The sequence below is a fragment of the Callorhinus ursinus genome, unplaced genomic scaffold (assembly GCF_003265705.2).
Source record: "Callorhinus ursinus isolate GAN/ISIS: 27379988/994484 unplaced genomic scaffold, GSC_fseal_2.0 scaffold1, whole genome shotgun sequence".
Lineage (NCBI taxonomy): Eukaryota > Metazoa > Chordata > Mammalia > Carnivora > Otariidae > Callorhinus > Callorhinus ursinus.
Genome location: NW_027397063.1, coordinates 133214084 through 133226854, shown reverse-complemented (window position 1 = coordinate 133226854; position 12771 = coordinate 133214084). Strand labels below are relative to the sequence as shown.

Here is a 12771-nt window from a genome sequence, read left to right as displayed (position 1 = left end):
CGCTTACCCAACTCCAGCTCCGCCTCCGCTCCTCACGTCGCCGCGGCCCCGCCCCGCCGCGGAGACTCACGGGACACGTAGTACGCTGCGCCCACTTTCTCCTTCCCTCACCCCTCAAAGCCCCGGCTTGGAGAACGCCCTCTCAGCTCCCTGCGGACCGACCGACTTCCGGTTTGCTCGCGCGGCCTCGGAACCCAGCCTGAGGACCGCGGGAGCTCCACTTCCGGCCGTTCACTGCTGGTCCTCCCTTCCAACCCCCCTCGACAGCGCTTCCTTTCCGCGGAACGCGACATGGCCATCAGCCCGTGTGAACGCTGACGAGGCGGGCGCCCGGTGGGCCTGGGTCTCGCGCGCGTGTCGCTGGGTAGCGGGCCTTCTCCGGCAGCCGCTCGGCCTTTCCTTCGGCTTGTCCCTCCTTCCACAACCTCCGGAGCCCCAGTCGACGGGCCGGGCTGCGCCGCTTGCGGCGCAGCGGCGGCTAAAGAAATGGGAATTTCTCCGAGGCGTTCCCGGAGCGGTTGCCTTCTCTGGGGAAGCGGCGGTGTCTTCGAGGAAACCGGAAGCCCGTGGTGACCCCTGACGACCCGGTTTGTTTTCCGTCCGTTTCCAAACACTGGGGAATCGAAACTCGGCGGCCCTGGGGGCGGCCCTACGTAGCCTGTCTTCGGGGTGAGTGACTCGCTTCAGCCGGGCCAGGGGTGCGGGCGGTGCTAGGACCAACCTCCGCTGCCGTTGCTGCTTCGAAAAGACACGTCATTTTCTTCACAAACCCGTGCGCTCTCCTTTGGCTAGGGAGCAGCCCGTCCCTGGGCTTCCCTTACTCATGTCACCTTTTCATGCTAGTTATTCCAGGCCCTACTTTGTCTTTCACTCTCTTTGTCTCCATTGCTTATTTTCTTTCCGTACTCTGAATTACTAGGGCGCCATTAGTTTTATTTCATTCATTGAGATTGCATTTATATCGAAAACTAAAGAGGGACGGTACTGCCTGAGGCAGTGGACATCAGCCCCCCCCCCCCCCCCGTTATCGAGGCTAACAGTAGATATTCGTCGTTTCTGCAGTGTCTAACCTGTATGTTTGGTATGATTTTTGATCATTTGTTGAGTGACTACTGCATACATGCATGGTAGGTTGACTCGTGTCCGTACAAGGAACTCACTCGAAAGCGAGATACAATATTCGCTAAAACAGTAATACAAGTTGAAATATAAACTGCTCCAGCATGTGTTGTTGGAGATATGCTAAGATGATCGAAGACAGTGACGTACTAGGATTGAAAGTGACTCGTGCTTCTTAAATATAGGGGACATTTTTTTTTCCTGCTATGGAATTTTGAATTGGATTGCTCAAGTTCTCAACGCATAATTTAAATTCTGGTTCTCTAAACGTGCCATATCTAATTTCCCAACCTTTTGTGATCACTCCCTACTTCATCTGTAAATTAGGAATACTACATCACTCACAGGGTCCTTAGAAAATTTTAATGTAATATTGTTTATAAAATGGGAAGATGTATACAAATGTCAGGTTTTAGTATTAGAGAGTATAGTGTAATGGGAAATGCACTCTATTGAGTCAGAACATTAACTCAAGATCTGAGTGAATTTTCCACTAGCTCATTTGACACTGGATAGGAGACTAAATCTCTTCATTTTCCCAGTCTCTGAAATGAGAGTAATGCCTAACTCTCCAAGGCACCAATGCTTAGTTTCTAAGAGTTTCCCTTTGCTTTAGAGTAAGCTGGCTGGTTTACATTCCTGGCTTCCTCACTTTCACCCTTTGCCTTTCTTTCAGTCCACCTGTGATAACAGGAAATTCTTGCCCACATCAGAGGTCTTAGATTTAATGAATTGTTATGAAGAACAAATGGGGTGATTCTCCTAAAAACTGCCAGACATACCATTGTATGTCTGTAAATATTAATTAGCAACACTGAGCATTTTTATGTTTATTGAATGAAATGTGATGAAGTTTTTCAGAATCCACGAATAGAACCAATGTGATTTATTTTTTTCTTCCTTGTACTTATATTCTGGATTAAGGTATAGTCGTCTTATGGCTATTAGAGGGTAATTACTGCTAATACTAGTAACAGTGTATATAAGTGCTCAATTCTGTTGAGATATATTACTTTATGAAAAGATTGAAAAGAAGTAGACTGCTCTTCAAACCTACGCTAACCCTGAAAAAAATCTTGATTCCCTAGCCATAACACTTATTTTTGGACTAATGCAGTTTAGTGACATATAGAAAAGAGAGTGGAGTTTCTCATACTGTGTATCTGATGCTGAGTACATTTTGGGCATTCACTGAATTATAGGGCATTTGAGTTCTGAGGTATATAGATGGAGTGACAGTATCATGAAAAAAGGCACTTGATTATCCCTTCTTTATAAACTAGGTAGGCCATTCCTGTCCCTAAGTATTTAATTAAAAATAGGGAGTGAAGGGGCACCTAGGTGGCTAAGTTGGTTAAGTCTTGGACTCTTAATTTAGGCTCAGGTCATGATCTCAGGGTTGTGACATTGACCCTGGCTGGGGTAGGGCTCCATGCTCAGTGGGAGTCTGCTTGAGATTCTCTGTCTCTCTGTTTCTCTCTGCCCCTTCCCTGTTTGTGTATGTGCTCCAGTGCTCTTTCTTTCTCTAAAAAGAAATAAATCTTTAAAAGATATAGGAGGGTGCCTGGGTGGCTCAGTCAGTTGATCGTCTGACTCTTCGTTTCCGCTCAGGTCATGATCTCAGGGTCATGAGATCAAGCCCAGAGTTGGGCTCCGTGCTCAGCGGGGAGTCTGCTTGGGATTTTCTTCCTCTGCCCCTCCCTCTCCCTCTAAAATAAATAAAATCTTTAAAAAAAGAAAGAAAAGAAGAATGAGGAGTAAGTGTTGGTCTGTTTGCCTCCGTAAGATTTAATCCTTGCTCCACTGTATGGTGACTGATCCTATGAAGTGGGTTAGGGATATTCTAGCTTTTCAGAGGTAGAAAGATGATGGAAATAGGAAATTCAGTTCAGGAGGCAATGTAGAATAGTGGAAAGAGCCTACTAAATAGTCCTTAATTCCAACCCCAGCTCTGTCACATATTGCCAGGTGATTATCGGCAAATTAACCTCCACCTCTTTGAGCTTAAGTTTCTTCATCTGTGGTAGTGGTGATAACTTTTTAGCCAAGTTTGGTGTGGATTTGAGGTAAGATTTGTACTATACCATTTATTTAGTTTCTGGCAAAAATGTGAATTCCTTCTGTTCAGGCTGCCATTCTATATTTGCATTAAATTTTTCCTTCACAATTTAGGAGGGTAGTATCTTAGTATGTAGTTCAACCTTGTCATTTTATTGGTGGGAAAATTTAGATCCGGAGAGGTAAACCAATCAGTAATCAAGGTGGCAGATCGTAGACTAGAATCTGGGTTTTTCAATCTCTGGTCAGGGTTCTTTCTACCGCTGAGTTTTGCCTTTTCCGGATTCTTGATGGAAAAAATCTGAATCCATGTTGTGTTGCCTCTCAGAATGTTGTATTAGGAGCACAGATTTGGAAGATAACTTACCTGGGCTTACATCCCAGCTTTGCCGCTGATAACTTATATAGCTGTAGGTAAGATGTTTAATTTTTTTCTAAGACTTTGTTTATAAATTAGGATAATAGTACCTACGTTGGAAAATGCATTTGGAAGCACTAGTGCCTGGCATATGGTAAGTGATGAGTATGGTAAATATTATGATGATGAAATATGACAGGAGAATCATATTTTTTCCTAGAAAAGAAGATATTTCTGTGTTTTCTAGTATCTCACAAGCCACTATATATAGCATGTCTCAACTTGGGGTCCTCTTAATGTTGTCTGTAGTAAAGACTGAAATTTAAGATTTTCTAAAATAGTTCTTACAGTGTTTGAATCTTTTTTTTTTCTTTGTCTCTTCCTTAGCCTCACAAACTGCTCTTGCTTCTTTCTACCCACCGTATCTGGCAAATTGTGCCCTTCTTTCTCCATTATCATTTCAATATTGTGATTTATGAGAATTGTGTATTTGATCATTTAGATGACCAGAATGTATTTCTCATATATATTTGGCTTTAGTCCACAGTTCTTGGCCCTCAGCTCCCAAACTCTTGGAATTTCCTGAGGGTAAGAGTTAAATAGGATCATCTTTCGTCGTAATATTTGGTCTCTCAATATCTTTTATGGAGCCATGAAGGTGAAATGCATGTCTTGTTTATTTCTAACAAGCTCCTTTCTACCAGGACTGGGTTTATGTTAATGGGGTGACTTTTGGACAGCAACTAAGGATGGGAGCTGATTGCCAAGGAAACCAGTCCTATAATTAGAGGGTTGAAGCTTTCAGTCCCACCAACACTGGGGGATGAGGAGGCGAAATTTTAATCAGTTGCCAATGATTTAGTCATTTCTGTGTAAGGAAGCCTCTGTAAAAACCCAAAGAGGAGAGAGTTCAGAGAGCTTCCAGAATATTTTCACATGCCACTATGCTGGCCCCAAATTCCAGAAGGACAGAAGCTGCTTTGTTCAGGACCTTACCCTATGTATCTGTATGGTTAGAAGCACAGGTTAACAACCTAGGCTTACAGTTAGCATCCAAAGTAGAGGGCAGTCTTGTGGGAGCAAGCCCTTTACCAGTGGAATATGTTGCTGTCTCTTGGTAGATAGTATTAGAATGGAGTTGAACTGTAGGCTACCCAGCTGCTGTCCAGAACATTGCTTTTTGATAATGTAGAAACATCTCACATTGGAATTGGCTGACCAGAGCACCATTTAATCATTCTTGGGAATTTCACTGTTCTCAGCAATAAATGTCAGCATCTTTCACCTTAACCCCCGCTCTTTTTTTTTTGTTGTTTGTTTGTTTGTTTGTTTTTTAAGAGATGCAAGTGTGGGAGGGGTGGTTGTGGGGAGAGGCAGAGGGAGGGAGAGAATCTTGAGCAGGCTCCACACCCAGCATGGAGACCCACACGGGGCTTGATCTCAACCCTGAGATCATGACCTGAGCCAAAATCAAGAGTGGGATGCTCAACTGACTGAACCACCCAGTGCCCCTCACCTTAACCCTTTTTAATTCTTTTAACTTATACTTCTCTTATGTAAACCTCTAAGAAGAAACAATTCCAAATATATAAAATATTTGCATGATTATATAGGTATATTTCCTGTAGGTAAATATATCTGATTCTCCTATGCTATTGTGATGAGAGAGATAATGAATATGAATTTGTTTTCTATACTATTAAAACAAAATTTCCATGCACAAGTTAGGTGATGTTTACAAATTGATAATACAGAACTAACCAGGACCATAAATGTTTAAGAATACTAGTTAAGGGCGCCTGGGTGGCTCAGTTGGTTAAGCGACTGCCTTCGGCTCAGGTCATGATCCCGGAGTCCCGGGATCGAGTCCCACATCGGGCTCCCTGCTTGGCGGGGAGTCTGCTTCTCCCTCTGACACTCTTCCCTCTCGTGCTCTCTATCTCTCATTCTCTCTCTCTCAAATAAATAAATAAATAAATAAATCTTTAAATAAAAAAAGAATACTAGTTAAAATTGGAATTCTGTAAATCACATAGTAGCCACTTAACTGTAGAGCAGTGGCTCTCAGATTGGATAGGGGCTTAAAGTCATGTGGGATGATTATTGAAAGTTCAGTTTGATATTTTCACCCCAGATATATTGACTTGCATGTTCTGCAGTGCCATCTAGTAATCAGTATTTTTTGTTTTCCATTATCATTTTATTTATTAATAGAAATGTAGTTAACACACAATGTTACATTAATTTCAGGTGTACAACATAGGGATTTAACAACTACATACATTATGTTATGCTTACTACACATGTAGCTACCATCTGTTGCCATACAATGCTATTATAGTATCATTGAGTATATTCCCTATGCTGTACCTTTCATCCTGTGACTTAACTCATTCTGTAACTGGAAGCCTGTACCTCCTACTCCCCTTCATTTTGCCCATCTGTCATCCCTTCCCCTATGGCAGCTATCCATTCTCGGTTATTGGGTCTGTTTCTGCTTTCGTTTGTTTTTTGTTTTTTAGATTCTACATTTAAGTGAAATCATATAGAATTTGTCTTTGTCTGACTTACGTCACTTAGCATGATGCCCCTTAGGTCTGTCTGTGTTGTTGCAAATGGTAAGATCTTGTTCTTTTCTATACTAAGTGATATTCCATTGTGTGTGTACCATATCTTCATTATCCATTTATCTTTCAGTAGACTCTTAGGTTGCTTCCATATCTTGGCTGTTGTAAATAATCCTGCAGTAAACACAGCGGTGCATATATCTTTTCAAATAAGTGTTTCCATTTTTTGGGGGGGCGGGAATTATTGAATCATACGGTTTTTCTAGTTTTAATTTTTTGAGGAACCTCTTTACTGTTTTCAAAGTGGCTATACCAGGTTGCATTCCCACCAGCAGTGCACTAGGGTCTCTTTTTCTCTACATCCTCGCCAGCACTTGTTATTTTTTTGTCTTCTTGATAGTAGCTCTTGTGACAGTTGTAGGCGATACATCATTGTGGTTTTGATTTGCATTTCCCTGATGATTAGTGATGTGTTGAGCATCTTTTAATGTCGTCGTCTGTTTGTCTTCTTTGGACAGATGTCTATTCAGGTCCTGTGCGCATTTTTTATTCGTATTTGGATTTTGTTGGTGTTGAATTATATAAATTCTTTATGTATTTTCAATATTAATGCCTTATTGGATATGTAATTTGCAAATCTCTACTCCCATTCAGTAGATTGCCTTCCTTCTGTCTTGTTGATGGCTTCCTTCACCATGCAAGCTTTTTATTTTGGTGTAGCCCCAAAAGTTTATTTTTGCTTTTGTTTTCCTTTCCCAAGGAGACATATCTAAAACAATGTTGCTAAGGCCAATGACAAAGAGATTACTGCCTATGTTGTCTTCTGGTTTTATGGTTTCAGGTCTCACATTTAGGTCTTTAATCCATTTTGAGTTTATTTTTGTGTATGGTGTAAGAAAGTGGTGCAGTTTCATTCTTTTGCATATAGCTGTCCAATTTTCCCAAAACCATTTGTTGAAGAGATTGTCTTTTCCCCATTGCATATTCTTGCCTCTTTTTTCATAGATTAATTGGCCATATAGGCATGGGTTTATTTCTCAGTTCTCTGTTCGGTCTGTTTTTGTGGCAGTACTGTACTGTTTTGATTACTACAGCTTTGTAGTATATCTTGAAATCTGGGATTGTGCTATCTCCAGCTTTGTTCTTCTTTCTCAAGATTGCTTTGGGTATTCAGGGTCTTTTGTGGTTCCATACAAATTTTAGTATAATGTGTCTAGTTCTGTGAAAAGTACTCTTGGTATTTTGATAGGGATTGCATTAAATCTGTAAATGGCTTTGGGTAGAATGAACATTTTAACAGTTTGTTCTACCAATCCATGAGCATGGAGTATCTTTCCATTTGTTTGTGTCATCTTCAATTTTTTTCATCAGTGCCTTAGAGTTTTCAGAGTATAGGTATTTCACTTACTTGGTTAAGTTTATTCCTAGGTATTTTATTATTTTTGATGTAGTTGTAAATAGGATTGTTTCCTTAATTTCTTCCTGCTACTTCATTATTAGTGTATAGACATGCAACAGATTTCTATATATTGATTTTGTGTCCTGCAGCTTTACTGAATTCATTTATCGGTTTTAGTAGCTTTTTGGTGGTCTTTTCAGGTTTTCTACATATAGTATTCTGTCATCTGCAAGCAGTGGTAAGTTTTGCTTCTTCCTTACCAATTTGAATGCCTTTTTGTTTTCTTGTCTGATTGCTGTGGCTGCCATTTCCAGTACCGTGTTGAATAAAAGTGGTGAAAGTGGACATCCTTGTCTTGTTCCTGACCTTAGGGGGGAAGCTCTCCATTTTTCCCTCTTGAGTATTATGTTAGCTATGAGTTTTTCATAAAAGGCCTTTATAATGTTGTGGCATGTATCTTCTATTCCTACTTTGTTGAGAGTTTTATAATGAATGGATATGTGTCACCTTTGCAAGGAGGCTTGAGCTGTAGTGAGCACTCACCAGGGGTATACCAGTGTGGTTTAGGGGCCTGAAACTCACTGAGTGGGTAGGCCAGCTAGGGTACCTGGACTCTGCTCCTGTCTACATTATCAAGGTGGAAGAGGAAAGTAGACTGTGGCACTCACCAGTCTCCTGACCCAGAGAGAGTTCCAGCAGCTTTGGCTGGTTCTTTTATTTTCTATGGCCCTTATAAAGGCATGGCTTTTTTTTTTTTTTTCTGTGCCAGAGGGCAGAGGAATCTGCTCTCTGTCTCCCATAGTATCCCTCCTCACTGCAGTTTGCAGTGGCCAGGGTAGGGCTTCCCTTTGTTACCATGTGTCTGTTTCTCTTGCCATTCTCTGTGTGGTCTTTTGTTGTTCAGTTAGGCTTCAGTTTTTCAGGAGTGATTGCTCTATAAATAGGTGCAGATTTGGTTTGTTCCTAGAGGAGTTGAGTTCAGGATCTTCTACATCACCATCTTGGACCAGAACCAACGATCAGTATTTTGAAGAGAACTCCAAGTGATTCTGAGGCAGTGGTCCACATCTCACTTTGTCAAACACTGCTCTAGGTCATCTTCAGTTTCTTAGAATGTTCTTGAAAAAGACATTTTGTGTGTGTGTGGCGTATTGCGTAGAATATATTTATTACTGATTTTTATGATCAAGAGAGGTCTACTTAATCTTTGTGTATTTTTTTTTTAAGATTTTATTTATTTATTTGAAAGAGTGAGAGAGAGCACAAGCGGGAGAAGGGTCAGAGGGAGAGGGAGAAGCAGACACCTCTGCTGAGCAGGAAGCCCAACGTGGGCCTCGATCCCAGGACCGCAGGATCATGACCTGAGCCAAAGGCAGCTGCCCAACCAACTGAGCTGCCCAGGCGCCCCTCTTTGGATAATATTTTTGATACGTGTTGAGTTTTAAAATTAATGCTCTCAATTCCTACTAGATTTACCTTTAAAGTATTATCTAGTCTTTTGATGATTCAAATCTTGATAATATTCTGCTTATGACACTTTTTAAAATTTCTTTTTATTTCAGTGTTATTTATTTGAGAGAGAGAGTGCAAGCAAGCATGAGCAGGGGGGAGGGGAAGAGAGAGTAGCAGACTCCCCGCTGAGCAAGGGAGCCTGATGTGGGGCTTGATCCCACGGTCCTGGGATTGGGACTTGAGCATGAGGCAGATGCTTAACAGATGAGCCACCCAGCTGTCCCTGCATATACCACTTTTTAAAGATTAAAGTAAGCACATGCTTGTTATTTTAAGGTAGTTTACAGTAAATAAGGTTAGATCGGTATAGGATAAGTTTTCCCAAATGTTAGATGTTAAAACTGGCCTAGCCTAGTTTGTTAAGTATAATGATAGCCAGTTAAGCTTTCATGATTTATCCAGAAAATCAAATTAACTGGGCCAGTAACTTTGGATCTCATGAAGAGACATTTCATCACAACAGAAGTCTATAAAACTGAACCATACTTTCCTGTGAGGCAGATTACTGCAGCTCCCTTCTCTAAATAAGGTTGAGAATGGTTGCTTACATAAGCATTAAAGCATAGCCTACTTTGTTAATTTGCTAGTGGTTTTCCTTTCAGTATAATAATTTATATAACGGGATAGCTGCCGTTTTTTGGAACCTTTCTAAGATAACAGTTTCTTTGGCCCTGCAGCTTTTAATCTCTAAGTCTAGTTTGTACAGAGTAATATAAGTATTAATACTTCTGATACTTTCATGATTTCACATTTATTTTTGCAAAGATAGGAATCAAATTTTCCTTTTTTATTTTACAGCAAATTTAAAATACAGTTATTTTAAAACATTAAAACAGCATGCATGTCTGTGATGCTAGTAGATTTTATCTTGGGTGTGTTTTATTTTTTTAAAGATTTTATTTTTAGTAATCTACACTCAACAGGGGGCTCGAACCTACAACCCCAAGATCAAGAGTCACATGCTGTACTAAGACAGCCAGGCACTTCTTGGGTGTGTTTTAATGTATGGCTAGTTCTCATATAATTTTTAGGACAGATAAGCTATTTTCATGCTGCTTTCCAGTGCATTTTGTCCTAAAAAAGACCAGTTACCGTACTGTGTATGTGACATTTTTATATCAGTATACCTCCTTCCATCTAAGGTACTTTTAAAAACTTTCCAAGGGGTTCCTAGTTTTGTGGTTCTTTTTTTTTTCCCTAAGATTTTATTTATTTTAGAGAGAGCGCGTGCGCATGTGTGCACGTGCAGTTGGGGAGGGGCAGAGAGATGGAGAGAAGTCTCTGCTGAGCGGAGGTATGGGCGGATCTCAGGAATCTGAGATTAGGACCCGAGCTGAAATCAAGAGTCAGATGCTTAACCGAGCCACCCAGGCACCCCCTAGTTTTGTAGTTCTTGATGAATTTAAATATGTGAAAGATTCCTTGAGGAGGGAAAAATATTAATAGTTCAGGCTCTGAAATCCAGGCGCTTGTGCTATATACTAATCATCTGGTCTTGGCTAAGCTCTGTAACCTTCCCAGGCCCCAGTTTTCTCATCTGTGAAATGATTACAGTAAGATTTTCTACCTCAGGGTAGTCATAAGAATGAAAGGGGATAATATTTACAAAATGCTTAATACAATACAAAGTAGTTTATTTGGTTATAGATATATTTTACAAATGTGTAATCATTCTTCACATTCTTGAATCATGTCTGGTCTGTCTTGAATTCCACAGAATAAGGACCAAATTCTATAGTCTCTCTACATAAAAGACCACCTCAGTTTGTTTCTGTTAGGTCTTTTTTTTTTTTTTTCACATCTTGCCATTTCCCTTTTCATACATTCTTCCCATACTCTTTCAGGCCTTTTAACTTGTTTACCCTGCTGGAAGTTACAAGTATAATGAAAATCACCATCCTTTTCACCCAAGAGTATGGAACTAAGAATCCTTTGGTTTTTTTGAGTGTGTGTGTGTGTGTGTGTGTGTGTGTGTGTGTGTGTGTGTGTGAGATACCTTCTTTAAAAACCATTCCTTCACCCCAACCCTCAATTCCCATAGCATTTTCTCTTGTTTCAAATATTACTACTTATCTTTATGGTATGATAATTATTTTACTGCACAGCTGTCTTCCACACTAGGTTTTCCTTCCTGACTAAGTGATATTTTCATGATAAAAATGAATAGGAAATCACACATCTGAGCTAGTTGGAACTTTGTGTAAAGTAAAAGCATCCATGCTCCGATCCTTAAAGTACACAATCAGTAGGATACCTTTTTTGACTGTGTAGAGTAGTTTATGCTTATTTCTTGTTTTTCAAGTGTCTTTAGAAAAAAAAATTATCCCAGTTGAATAAATCTTGCCCATTTGGTTGGATATTAAGATATGAGAAATCATGTCTAAAATGGGCACAATTTTATCTCTTCTTAAGCTACACTGCATCCTACCACTTAATTAGCTAACTGTTCTTAATCTACTTGTCGAGCTTTTAAGGTGTAATGTGTATGAGGAAGAGTCTTAATATGGAGATATACATGTATACTTACAGTTTGCAGTATGATAGTAATCCATACTTTCCTTTTGGAAAAGAAATATCAACATTTCATCTATCAGCAGTGTGATTGGTATGATGTTTGCTGTTATTTTAGAATAGAGTTGAATTCAGAGAGGAAAAAGTAAACCCTTTTAAAGGAAGGAAAGCTTTTCTCCATCACTAGAACAAAGACAGTTTCCACCAGAAGCAGCAGGAACTAATTATGGTTCTGAGGACCTGCCACCTTTTTGGGATATGTAGGTAGCATAGTTCTTTCTTATTTTTGGACTTACTTAATAGGGTGGGAAAGTTCTAACTTAGTAGGAGCTGCCCTATGTGGTTAGAAATTTTTAAGTTGGTGTTGCTGAAGATTGAATGGTAGGTTTCACCTACTCATATTGTAGTACACACATTCATTTTTGTCTGCCTTTCTTGTAATCCTAGATATAAACAAATTGCTGGATATACCAAACTGACATTAATTGAGAACGTTCTCAAGTTGGAAGCTTTCTGTTATAAAAATCAGTAAAGCAAAAATACAGTGAAAGAAGACTGGAACCAGAAAAAACATACACTTTTCCTTAGTATTCATGTTGTCTGAAATAAAGCAAAATGGACTTTACAGGCATTGATAGAGGGAAGGAGGTCAGAAGTTTTAGAGAAAAGCAGGCATAGTAAAACATGGATCCTGTGGCGTAATCACCTATGTTTACATCCCATTATTTACTATTTTACTTGGGAAAATTACTTAAATTCCTTCTACCTCAGTTTCCTTACCTATAATATTCTTGGAACAGTGACTGACACAGTAAGCAATCAAATGTCATTCCAAGCAAGAAATAGTAAATAAAAATGTTTTTCATTAATCCTGAATTACTAATATAAGATACATGAAATTCCATTGATAGTCTTTTTTAGAATGCTGTATTTGATGTTTTATTTCAAACCAGAAAGTATTTAAAAGGATTTTTTAGGCTCTCTTATGACCTGCAGCTCCTCTTACTCTGTTTTTCCCATAAGGTCTTAAAAGATTTCAGCTACAGTTTCTCCTTTCACAGTGTTTTTCAGGAACATAACTCTCAGGTGGGGAAGTCATGCTGAACCTAACAGCAAAAGTAGATGTACAAAGCAAGTTAAGTTCACTAACTACTGGCTTCTTCTCTTAGGTTTTTGAGTTAGAGTTTAATTGGAATCCTACACACAATGATGAGCAAAACACACCTGTACCCTCACAGAGCTAACTA

General features: G+C 39.7%; 2 protein-coding genes across 4 annotated transcripts in view; one reads left to right on the top strand and one right to left on the bottom strand.

The window, feature by feature from the left end:
• Positions 1-138, bottom strand: part of ZCWPW2 (zinc finger CW-type and PWWP domain containing 2) — a 149898-nt gene extending 149760 nt beyond the window's left edge. For all 3 annotated transcript variants that reach the window (XM_073901076.1, XM_025883283.2, XM_073901102.1), the window contains exon 1: positions 8-138. The gene's annotated coding sequence lies outside the window, so the exon portion shown is untranslated. The remainder of the gene's footprint in view (positions 1-7) is intronic.
• Positions 139-168: 30 nt separating this feature from the next.
• The window catches only part of AZI2 (5-azacytidine induced 2), a 34084-nt gene continuing 21481 nt past the window's right edge, over positions 169-12771 (top strand). The window contains exon 1 of the mRNA XM_025883271.2: positions 169-669. The gene's annotated coding sequence lies outside the window, so the exon portion shown is untranslated. The remainder of the gene's footprint in view (positions 670-12771) is intronic.